We start from the raw sequence: 13441 nt of genomic DNA, 5'->3' as shown, positions 1-13441 counted from the left end.
GTGGGCTTCAGGAGCCTGAAACTCATTCTAAATGTCTTCTCATTTCTGGAGAAGAATGATTTCATAAAAAAGAAGCTCTTCTGACAATGGGTAAAAGCAGAACAGAGTGATGCAAGTTGATCAACGCCCCAAGGCAATCTCATGATGACACAAAAAAAGAGGCTTGAAACTTCCTACTTGCAAAATGTACTGCACTGAGTGAAAGAACACTAGCCAAAATGATGGTTAGCAATGAAAAGCATGCCTTGCCTTTTTCACACCTATGTCTATGTTATAACTAGTCTGAAATGGATGCTCCACTTCTAAAATGTTTGCAGGCACTATTTTTTTTCACTTGGCTTCAGTAGCTTGAAACCCATTCCAAAAGTGTTTTCCTATCTGGAGAAGCCTCATTTGGTAGGAAAAGTTGCTCTTTTACCAAACGTGGCCAAACAGCATATAGCATTGCTAAGGCAAACAAAGCCCCACAGCTATCTCACAAATGACACAAAACAAGAGGCCTGAAGCTTCCTTCTGGAAAAGTAAACTTCACTTAGTGAAAGAATACCAGCACCAATGGTGCTTTGCAATGAAAAGCAACCATTGCCTTTTTCAAACCTATGCCTTTCTTATAACTTGTAAGATTTAACCACTACACTGCCAAATGCTCTCTGGGCAGTAGGTGTTCAAAGTGGGCTCCAGTACCTTGAAACAAACTCTAATGATAATCTCCTTTATGTAGAAGCCTTATTTGGAAGGGAATGTTTCTCTTTTCCCAAGTGGGGAAAAGCAGCACTGAGCAATGATAAGGTGATAAGTACCCCATGGCAATTTCACAAATGACAAAAAATGAGAGGCTTGAAGCCTCCAACTTTCAAAGTATACTCCACTCAGTGAAAGAACAAAGCCCCATTGGAGCTTAGTACTGAAAAGAGACCCTTGCCTTTCTACCACCTAGGCTTCTCTTCTAACTACCCCAATGGTGCTGCTCTTCTGCCAAAGGCTGTGTGGGCACTAGCTGTTTGCAGTGGACTTCAGAAACTTGAAACACACTCCAATCATGCTCTCCTTTCTGGGGAAAGCTGATTTGGAAGGAAACAGTGCTCTTTTCACAAACAGGAAAAGCAGCAAATAGCTATACCAGGCCAATTAGTGCCTCTTAGTAGTCTCACAAAGACAGAAGAGGCTTGTAGCTTTCAACTTGCAAAGTATACTCCACTCAGTGAAGGAAATACAGCTGCAATGGTGCTTTAAAATGTAATGCAACACTTGCATTTTTCCCACTTAGGCAAAACCTGTTTTGGTGTGGAAATTTTCTCTTTTCCAAAGAGGAGCAAAGCAGAAGAAAGTGATGCCCTAGTATCATCACCCAACAGCAATCTCACAAGGTACACAAAACAAGTGGCTTGAAGCTTTCTACTTTCAAAGTAAACTCCAGTAAGTGAAAGAAAACCAGCCCCAATGGTGGTGTGCAATGAAAAGCCACCCATGGCTTTTACCCACCTAGGCCTCTGTTATAACTAAGCATATGGAGCTCTCACCTGCCAAATGCTCTATGGGCACTAATTGTTTGTATTGGGCTTCTGTAGCCTGCTACCCACTGAAAATCTGTTCTTCTTTCAGGAAAAGCTTGATTTTGGTAAAATAAGTTGCTATTTTTCCAAAACAGAGTAAAGCAGCACTTCACAATGCTAGGTCAATAAACCTGGCATAGCAATCTTAAAAATGGAACAAAACAAGAGACTTGAGCTTCCTTCTTGCAAAGCAAACACACTCCAAATCTGTTCTGCTTTCTGGAGGAGACCAATTTGGAAATAAATGATGCTCTTTTCTCAAATAGGGAGAAGCAGCAGAGAGCAATACTAGGATGATAAATTCCTTATAGCAATATCACAAATGACACAAAACTAAATGCTTGAAGCTTCAAAATTGCAAAGTATACTCCATTCTGTGAAAGAACACCAGGCCCAATGGTGGATTGCAATCAAATGCAATCCTGGCCTTTTTCCTACCTACTAACATGTCATATGTAACCCCTCCCCTTCCAAGTGCTGTGTGGGCACTAGCTGTTTCAGTGGGCTTCAGAAGCTTGAAACTCATACCAAACATGATGTTCTTTCAGGGAAAGGTTGATTTGGAAGCAAACAGTGCTCTTTTCACAAAGAGGAAAAGGAGCATATAGCGGTGTTACGGCAAAAATGGCCCTATAACAATATCAAAAATGACAGAAAACAAGAGGCATGAAGCTTTCAAGTTGCAAAGTATATTCCATTCTGTGAAAGAACACCAGGCCCACTGGTAGTTTTCAATTAAATGCAACCCTGGCCTTTTTACCACATATGCTTCTCTTCTAAAATGTCAGATGGAACCCTTCCCCTACCAAATGCTGTGTGGACACTAGCTATTGCAGTGGGCTTCAGAATCTTGAAACCCACTCCAAATGTCCTGTCCTTTAGGGGAAGGCTGATTTGGAAGGAAACAGTAATCTCTTCACAAACAGTAAAAGGAGCACATAGTGATGCCAGGGTGAAAATATCCCTAGAGCAATCTCAAAAAAGACACAAAACAAGAGGCTTGAAGCTTCCAAATTGGAAAATATACTCAACTTTGTGAAAGAACACAAACCTCAATGGAGCATTGCAATGACATCCAATCCTAGACTTTTTGCCACCTAGGTCTGTTTCATAACAAGACTGATATAGCCATCATTCTGTGAAAGGCTCTGTAGGCATTAGATGTTTGCAGTGGGCTTCAGTAGCTTGAATCACACTCCAAATTTGTTCTCCTTTCTGGGGAAGCATGATTTCATAGGAAAAGGCAATCCTCTCACAAACATGGAAAAGCTGCACACAGCAATGCTACAGTGATCACCACCCAATAGCAATCCTAAATATGACAAAAAACAAGAGGCTTGACGCTTCAAACTTGCAAAGTATACTTCAATGAGTGAAGGAACATTAGCCCAAATGGTGGTTTGCAAAGAAAAATTTTGCATTTTCCCCAAATAGGCCTCCATTATACCTAGGCCTAAGAAGCTGCTCAACCACCAAAAGCTCTATGATCACCTGGTTTTTGCTGTTGGTTTCAGCAGCTTTAATTGACTCCAAATGTATTCTACTTTCTGGAGAAGCACTCTATTGTATGAAAATTTACCATTTTCCCAAAAGGTGCAACACATAGTGAAGCTAGGGTAAACAGCCCTCCACAGTAATCCCATAAATGACACAAAACACAGTAATCCCATAAATGACACAAAACAAGAGGCTTGAAACTTCAAACTTGCAAAGTATATTCCACTCAGTAAAAGAATACCAGCCCCTCTGGCCATCTGGACTTGGGCTGCATGCCATCTGGGAGGGCTGGCCTCAACAATTGCCTGAAGCCTACCACTGCAGGGGCTGTCCCTGCACAGGCCTGCTTGACCTTTGGAGGGGATACACCCCTGCAGAGCAGCACCAAACACCACCAACCCCCGAGAAAAGGCCTGCAGCCCAGAAAAGCTACAACAAGCCTGGCTGGGCCGTGAAAAGATCTGCCTAATTCTCAGGCAGTCTTTCTGAGTCGGGCTGACCTGGGGAGGAGCCTCCTGGGTTCGCAGCAGCCCAGCTAGCCACCCCAGCTCTCAGGGAGAGCCAAACTCTTGTAGAACAGCTGCACAGGACTGCCAGCTCTCTGCAGGACACCCTTCATCCCAAAAAAGCTACAACAAACCTGGCCAGGCCGTGAAAAGATCTGCCTAATTCTCGGACAGTCTTTCTGAATTGGGCTGACATGGGGAGGAGCCTCTTGGGCTCACAGTGGCTCAGCTAGCTGTGCAAACACTCAGGGGGAGCTGAACTCTCACAGAACAGCTGCATAGGACTGCCAGCTCCAAGCAAGACTCCCTGCAGCCCAGAAAAGCTACAACAAGCCTGGCTGGGCTCTGAAAAGATCTGCCTAATTCTTGGACAGTCTTTCCCAGTTGGACTGACATGGGGAGGAGCCTCCTGGGTTTTCAGCAGCCCAGGTAGCTGCCCCAGCTCTCGGGGGGGGGGGAGCCGAACTCTCACAGAACAGCTGCATAGGACTGCCAGATCTCTGCAGGACACCCTGCAGGCAAGAAAAACTACAACAAGCCTGGCTGGGCTGTGAAAAGATCTGCCTAATTCTTGGACAGTCTTTCCGAGATGGGTTGAACTGGGGAGGAGCCTCTGGGGCTCGCAGTATTCTAGCTAGCTGCCCAAACACTCAGGGGGAGCTGAACTATTGTGGAAGAGCTGCAAAGGACTGCCAGCTCTCTGCAGTCCAGAAAAGCTATAAAAAGCTTGGCCAGATTTTGAAAAGATCTGCCTATATTCTCAGATAGTCCTTCTGAGGTAGGCTGCACTAGGGAAGAACTTTTGGGTTCTCAGTGACCCAGATAGCTTCTCCAGGACTCAGGGGGTGCTGCACTCCCACAGAACAGCTGCCCAACACCAACAACCACGTGCAAGAACCTCACAGCCTAAAAACACCAGAGCAAGCTCTGCCTGGCCGAATGAAACCTGCTCCCATCGTGGTGTGCCTCTCCCAGTCCTGTCTGCCCTCAGGAAGTTCTCCTTTGCTTCAAAGAGATGCTGTTAGCACTATTCAACACTCCAGAAAAGCCACACTACCTCAAAGAAGACTGACCAACAATGCCAGCCCTCAGGAAACATTAAACAGCAATGACAAGGCAAACATTACCCAGCCACAGAGAGTACAACTCCCCCAGGAAAGAGAAACCAACAAGCAAGATGAAGAAGCTGAGAAACCACCCCCAGTCAAACCAACAGGAGAACTCACCTAAAACAGTCAACAATGAAACAGATCTCTGCAGTCTGACAGACCTGGAGTTCAAAAGAGAAATAGTGAGAAAATACTGAAGGAATTAAGAAAAGATATGGACAGTAATGAAAACACCCTCAGAAAGGAACTAGAAAATATAAGGAGGAGCCAAGAAAAACTAGAACATTCATTGGCAGAGATACAAACCAAAATATGGGCAGTAAAAACCAGAATGAATAATGCAGAAGAATGAATCAGTGATATGGAAGATAGAATAATGGAAATCAGCCAATCAGGTCAGCAGACAGAAAATCAAAGGAAAAAACATGAAAGCAACATAAGAGACCTATGGGATAATATAAAGTGGGCCAATCTATGCATAATCGGAATTCCAGAAGGAGTAGAAAAAGATAAGGGGATGGAAAATATATTTGAAGAAATTATCACTGGAATCTTCCCAAGTCTAAAGGATACTGAGCTCAAGATACAGGAAGCACAGAGGGCCCCAAAAAAACTGAACCCAAATAGACCCACAGCAAGACACATCATAATAAAAATGGCAAAAGTTAGTGATAAAGAGAGGATCCTAAAGGCAGCCAGAGAAAAGCAGAATGTTACCTACAAGGGAACCCCCATAAGCTTATCAGATGATTTCTCCACAGAAACACTACAGGCCAGGAGGGGACAGCAAGAGATATTTAAAGTGCTAAAAGGAACAAAATATGCAACCTAGAATACTCTATCCAGCAAGAATATCATTTAAAATAGAAGGAGAAAAAAAATTTTTTTCCAACAAACAAAAGCTAAAAGAATACAGCAATACAAAACCCAGGCTAAAAGAAATACGGAAAGGGCTTCTCTAAGCCAATAAGAAAGGAAGGAATAAAAGGGAAGAAAAAAGAAAAAAGAGAAGAGGAAGAACTAGGACTGAGGAAACCACAATCAGAGAGATCACTCAAATAAGCCAGCATATAGATTTAATCATGAACATGTTTCAAACAAAATAAAATTAAAAAGAAAAAAAACCAGTCATCAAAATCATAAAATGTGGGCAAGGGATGTTAGGAAATAAATAGCCAATTTTAATTTTTTCCTTGTAAGTTTCTCTTCTTAATTTTAATATAGTAAAGAATGTGTTTGAACCTACAGGACCATCAGGTTAAAACACACAATTAAAGAAGGGGTTAGCATACTTAAAAAACAGGGCAACCACAAGCGAAAACCAAACATTGCATTCGCAAAAATGAAAAACAAACAAACAAAACAAAACACTCAAGCAGAATATAACTGGAGACCATCCAACCAAAAAAAGAAAGGAAGAATGGAGAACCATGGAATCAACTGGAACACGAGGTTCAAAATGGCAATAAATAATCATCTATCAATTATCACCTTAAATGTCAATGGACTGAATGCCCCAATCAAAACGCACAGAGTGGATAAAAAGGCAAAAACCTTCAATATGCTGCCTACAAGAAACTCACCTTAGGACAAAGGATACATATCGATTGAACATGAAGGGGTGGGGAAAAATATGTCACGCCAATAGACATGACAGGAAAGCAGGAGTCGCAATGCTCATATCAGACAAAATAGATCTTAAAACAAAAGACCTAAAGAAAGACAAAGAAGGACACTACTTAATGATTAAGGGATCCATCCAAGGAGAGGATGTTACTATCGTCAACATATATGCCCCAAATACAGGAGCACCCAGATACATAAAACAAATATTAACAGACATAAAGGGAGATATTGATGAGAGTACAATCATAGTAGGAGACCTTAATACACCCCTCACATTAATGGACAGATCCTCTAGAAAGAAAACCAATAAAGCAACAGAGATCCTAAAGGAAACAATAGAAAAGTTAGACTTCATTGATATCTTCAGGACACTACAACCAAAAAAAGCAGAATACACATACTTCTCAAATGCTTGCGGAACATTCTCAAGAATCCACCACATATTGGGACACAAAGCAAACCTCAATGAATTTAGGAGCATAGACATTATCTCAAGTATCTTCTCTGACCACAATGCCATGAAAATAGAAATCAACCATGGGAAAAGAAATGAGAAATACCCTACTACATGGAGACTAAACAACATGCTACGAAATAACCAATGGGTCAATGAGGAAATCAAGAAGGAAATTGAAAACTACCTTGACACAAATGATAATGAAGACACAACCTCTCAAAATCTATGGGATGCCGCGAAAGCAGTGCTCAGAGGGAAATTTATAGCAATACAGGCCTTTCTCAAAAAAGAAGAACGATCCCAAATGGACAACTTAAGCCTCCACCTAAAAGAATTACAAAAAGAAGAACAAAAAAAGACCTAAAGTCAGCAGAAGGAAGGAAATTATAAAGATCAAAGAGGAAATCAATAAAATAGAGATTCAAAAAACAGTGGAGAAAACTACTAAAACCAAGAGCTGGTTCTTTGAAAAGGCAAAAAAATTGACAAATCCCTGGCCAGAATCACTAAAGAGAGGAGAGAAAGAACACAAATAACCAAAATTATAAGTGAAAAAGGAGAAATCACAACGGTACAGCAGAAATACAAAAAACCATAAGAGAATACTATGAACAACTATACGGCAACAACTTTGACAATCTGGAAGAAATGGACAACTTTCTAGAATCTTAGAGCCTGCCAAAACTAAATCAAGAAGAAACAGACCAAATGAACAGACTGATCACTAGAAAGGAAATTGAAGAGGTCATAAAATCACTCCCTACATATAAAATTCCAGGACCAGATGGCTTCACAGGCGAATTCTATCAAACACATAAGGAGGAACTGGTGCCCATCCTCCTTAAACTCTTTCAGAAGGTGGAAGAAGAAGGAATACTCCCAAAGACATTCTATGATGCCACCATCACCCTCATTCCAAAACCAGGCAGAGATACCACCAAAAAAGAAAACTATCGCCCAATATCATTGATGAATATAGATGCAAAAATTCTCAACAAAATCTTAGCCAACCAAATCCAACAACATATCAAAGAAATCATATACCATGTCCAGGTTGGGTTCATCCCAGGTTCACAAGGATGGTTCAACATGTGCAAATTAATCAAGGTCATAAACCACATTAACAAAAGAAACGTGAAAAATCATATGATCATCTCAATAGACGCAGAGAAAGCATTTGACAAAGTCCAACATCCATTCATGATCAAGACCCTCGCCAAAGTGCGTATACAGGGAACATTCCTGAATATAATCAAAGCCATTTATGACCAACCCACCACAAATATCATCCTCGATGGGGAAAAACTGAAAGCCTTCTCACTCCAATCTGCAACAAGACAGGGATGCCCACTCTCACCACTGCTCTTCAACATCGTTTTGGAAGGCCTAGCCACAGCAATTAGGCAAACAAAAGAAATAAAAGGCATCCATATAGGAAGAGAAGAGATACAACTGTCACTGTATGCAGATGACATGATACTATACATAGAAAACCCGAAGGACTCAACCCCAAAACTACTTGACCTGATTAATAAGTTCAGCAAAGTAGCAGGATATAAGATTAACATTCAGAAGTCAGTCTTGTTTCTGTATACCAGCAATGAAACATTAGAAAAGGAATACAAAATTATGATACCTTTTAAAATTGCACCTCACAAAATCAAATACCTTGGAATACACCTGACCAAGGAGGTAAAGGACATGTATGCTGAGAAGTAGAAAACTTCAATCAAGGAAATCAAAGAAGACGTAAAGAAATGGAAAGATATCCCATGTTCCTGGATTGGGAAAATCAATATTGTAAAAATGGCCATACTACCCAAAGCAATCTACAGATTCAATGCAATCCCTATCTAATTACCCATGACATTTTCACAGAACTAGAACAAACAATCCAAACATTTATATGGAACCACGAAAGACCCAGGATTCCAAAGCAATCCTGAGAAACAAAAACCAAGCAGGGGCCATAACTCGCCTAGACCTCAAGCAATACTACAAAGCCACAGTCATCCAAACAGTGTGGTACTGGTATCAAAACAGACAGACAGACCAATGGAACAGAAGAGAGAACCCAGAAATAAACCCTGACACCTAGGGTCAATTAATCTTTGACAAGGGAGGCAAGAACATAAAATGGGAAGAAGAAAGTCTATTCAGCAAGCACTGCTGGGAAACCTGGACAGCTGCCTGCAAAGCAATGAAAGTAGAACACACCCTCACACCATGCACAATAATAAACTCCAAATGGCTGAAAGACTTAAATATACAACAGAACTCCATCAAACCCCTAGTAAAGAACATAGTCTAAACACCCTCTGACATCAACATCATGAATATTTTCTCAGGTCCGTCTCCCAAAGCAGTAGAAATTGGAGCAAAAATAAACCCATGGGACCTAATCAAACTGAAAAGCTTTTGCACAGCAATGAAAACCCAAAAGAATAAAAAAAGACAACTTTCAGAATGGGAGAAAATCATTTCAAATGATGCAACCGACATGGGATTAATCTCTAGAATATATTAGCAATGTATACAACTCAACAGCAAAAAAGCCAATCAACCAATGGAAAAGTGTGCAAAAGACCTAAATAGACTGTTCTCCAAGGAAGATATAGAGATGGCTGCTGAGGTCCAGCTCCAGCAGCCAGGAGACAACGAACAGGAGGAGGAGCTACAAACAGGCGCAGAAAGAATTGGAGCCAACTCCCTCAGCAAGTGCTGCAGATGACCCGTTTATTGAAAGGAGAGCATCAGCTTTTGTACATTTTACTCTTATGCATGATTACACAAACAACAATATATGTTAATTTATTATTCCAAACTATTCTTTTAGTTTTAGATTTTAAATAAAGATTATGTACAAACTGTACTTTTATTCTTAGAGAATAAGTAAATAGCATGCAGAATAATAGGTATCTAATTTTTACTTTAACAATGATTTGGCATACGGTGATAGATATTCTTGCCTAAGCTACCTATTGTGCTCCTCTAGCAGGCATGAATAGCCATTGATGGGGAGTGGGGTATTCACACGTGGCTTGCTTTTGAGGTCAGGCTGACCTCAGACCATTAGCAGGTCTATGTTGTGTGAACATAAACTGTCTTAAATAAACCTTATCTATTATAAAAATCTTTATTAATTATAAAATCTATATATCAAAAGAATCTTGCCAATTATAATAATAATTTCCACCTGCTGGGTCCCAACAGGTAGCGTTGATTATAGAAAAAATATCTTGCCTTATAATATTCACAATTGTTTGGCCAATGGGCAACACTCAAACCACCCCCTAATCTGTCTCCATGGGGACGGACCAAAGTCCAACAAAGATCTCCAGGCTTACATGGCAGTTCTGCATAATATTTACTATTGCTCCTCTGAAGGGAAACTTCCCATTCTTAGGAAAGTTCTTTATGCATGGTTCAATTGTTTTCAACCTATTTGACAAGGGCTTAGGTTTATAAGTAGGTAATGGCCCATACTTGGGTGGAAGCTCAGGAATTTGGGAAAGTTCCCATATTATGAGCCAAGAATGACTCACAAAACACATAAGCATCAGACAGAAAAGAAGCGCCAGAATGGAAGAGGAAATCATATTTCAGAAATTTTTACTAAACAGGATCAGCTGGGGGATTCTTCAAAACTGCTTTGCAGCTTCAGTTTCTTCAGCCTCTGCTGTAGCTTTGCTTACAGTTAGGCCTCACGCAGGATTATTCTTCTTAGCCACTTTGTGGCTCCCAGCAGATGGTGAGCAAACACATGAAAAAATGCTCAACATCCCTGATTATAAGAGAAATGCAAATCAATACTACCATGAAATTCCAACTAATACCATTCAGAATGGCCATCATTAATAAATCCACAAATAACAAGTGCTGGAGGGGTTGTGGAGAAAAGGGAACCCTCTTGCACTGCTGGTGGAAATATAAACTGGTACAACCACTATGGAGAACAGTTTGGAGATACCTTAGAAATCTATACATAGAACTTCCATATGAACCCATAATCCCACTCTTGGGCATCTATCCAGACAAAACTCGACTTAAAAGAGACACATGCACCCGCATGTTCATTGCAGCAATATTCACAATAGCCAGGACATGAAAACAATCCAAATGTCCATCGACAGAGGATTGCATTCCGAAGAAGTGATATGTATACACAATGGAATACTATTCAGCCGTAAAAAAGAATGACATAACGCCATTTGCAGCAACATGGATGGAGCTAGAGAATGTCATACTGAGTGAAATGATTCAGAAAGACAAAGACAAATACCATATGATATCACTTATAACTGGAATCTAATATCCAGCACAAATGAACATGTCCTCAGAAAAGAAAATCATGGACTTGGAAAATAGACTTGTGGCTGCCTGATGGGAGAGGGAAGGAGTGGGAAGTATTGGGAGCTTGGGGTTATGGGACACAACTTGGAATAGATTTACAAGGAGATCCTGCTGAGTTGCATTTAGAACTATGTCTAGATAATCATATTGCAACAGAAGAAATGGTGGGAAATAATGTATACATGTAAGGATAACTCAATCCCCTTGCTGTACAGTGGGAAAAAAATAACAAAAAAAGTTTGATCCATGCACACGCAAAAAAAGTAAATTTGGTCTTTTATGAAATGGGGGAAAACTACACATAATGATGCTAGGGCCGTCAGTTCCCCATTGAGATCTCACAAATGACAAAATGAAAAATCCTTTAAGCTTCCATCTTGTAATGTAAAATCCACTCAGTTAAGGAAAACAAGCCCCAGTGGTGATTTGTTTCAAAATGCAGCCCTTGCATTTTAACCACCTATGACTCACTTATACCTCAGCCAATAGCGCTGCATCCCTACCAAATGAACTTTGGGCACTAGTTCAGGAGCTTGAAAGCAGCTCCAACTTCTTTTCATTTCTGGAGAAGGCTGTTTTGGCATAAACATTGCTCTTTTCACAAATGGGGCCTAAACAAGAAGTTTGGAAGCTCCCAATTTTAACGTAAATGTCATTTAGTGAAAGGTGTTTGCATTGTCTTCAGTAGCTTGAAACACACTGGAAACCTGTTCCTCTTTCCTGAGATCATGGTTTGGTAGTAAAAGTTGCTATTTTCCCAAAAAGGGCAAAGTAACACTTAGCAATGTTAGAGTGATAAGCCATCAATTACAATCTAAAACTTAAACAAATCTGTAGACTTGAAGCTTCCTGCTTTCAAAGTATACTCCACTCAATGAAAGAACACCAGCCCTATTTAAAAGTAGTTTGCAATGAAGAGAAATCCTTTCTTTTTTCCAAACCTAGGCCTCTCTTTTAACTTAGCTGATGATGCCATTAAAACTTCCAAATGCTTGGTGGCCACTAGGTGTTTGCAGTTTGCTTCAGTATTTTTAAACCTCTCCAAATGTGTTCTCTTTTCTAGAGAAGTCTGATGTGCTATGAAAAGTTGCTCTTTTCTCAAACAGGGCAACATAACACATAGGGAAGCTAGGGAGATAATCCCCCCATAAAAATCACCAATGGCAAAAAAAACAAAGTGCTTGAATATTCCTCCTTGCAAAGTAAACTCCACTCAGTGAAATAAGACCAGCCACAATTGTGGTTTGCAATGAAAAGCAATGCTTGCCTATTTCTGACCTAGGCCTCTCTTCTAAATTGGCCAATGGAGCTGCAAATTCTGCCAAAGACTCTGTTCCAACTATGTGTTTGAAGTTTTCTTCAATAGCTTTAAACTCATTCCAAATGTGTTCTCCATTCTGGAGAAGGCTGATTTGGCATGAGAATTTGCTCTTTTCACAAATATGGCAAAGCCAAACATGGCTATCCTTGGATAATAATCCCACAATTGCAAACTCACATAAGATAATAAAAAAGGTGCTTGAATATTCCTACTTGCAAAGTCTACTCTGCTCAGTGAGGGAACATCAGCCCCAGTGGTGGTTTGAATGTAAAGCAACCCTTGTCTTCTTCCCAGCTAGGACTCCCTTTTTATAAGGCCAATGGTGCTGCTCTCCTGCCAAATACTCTATGGGCAATAGCTTTTTGCAGTGGTTGTCAGTAGATTGAAATGCACTAAAACATGGTCTCCTTTCTGAAGAAGCCTGATTTGGAAGGAAATGTTGCTATTTTCCCAAATAGGGAAAAGCAGAAAAGAGCAATGCTAGGGCCATAACACCCTGTATCAATTACACAAATTACACAAATGAAGAGGCTTTAAGTTTCCTAGTCGCAAAGTAACCACCACTTATTTTTAGAACACCAGCCCCAGTGATGGTTTGCAATGTAAAGCAACTGTGGATTTTTACCACCTAGCCCTCTCTTCTTACTATGTCAAAGGTGCCACTAAAACTGTCAAAAGCTCTGTCAGCACTAGGTGTTTGCCCTGGGCTTCAGTAGGTTGAAACCCATTATAAAAATGTTCTCTTTTTTGGAGAGGCCTTTTTTTTGGTATGAAAATTTGCTCTATTAACAAATGGGTTAAAGAAGCACAGAGTGATGATAGGTCATTCAGTTCCCCATAGTAATCTCACAAATGACACAAAACCAAAGCCTTCAAGCTCCAAAATTTCAAAAAGTACACTCCACTCAGTGAAAAAAAAAAAAACAACAGCCTAATTAGTGGTTTTCAATGAAAAGGAATCCTTGCCTTTTTACAACTTGACCTCACTTCTCACTAGGCTGATATGGCCACTAAAACCT

This window comes from Phacochoerus africanus, chromosome X, assembly GCF_016906955.1.
Source record: "Phacochoerus africanus isolate WHEZ1 chromosome X, ROS_Pafr_v1, whole genome shotgun sequence".
Classification (NCBI taxonomy): Eukaryota; Metazoa; Chordata; class Mammalia; order Artiodactyla; family Suidae; genus Phacochoerus; species Phacochoerus africanus.
This window is presented reverse-complemented; position numbering follows the sequence as displayed.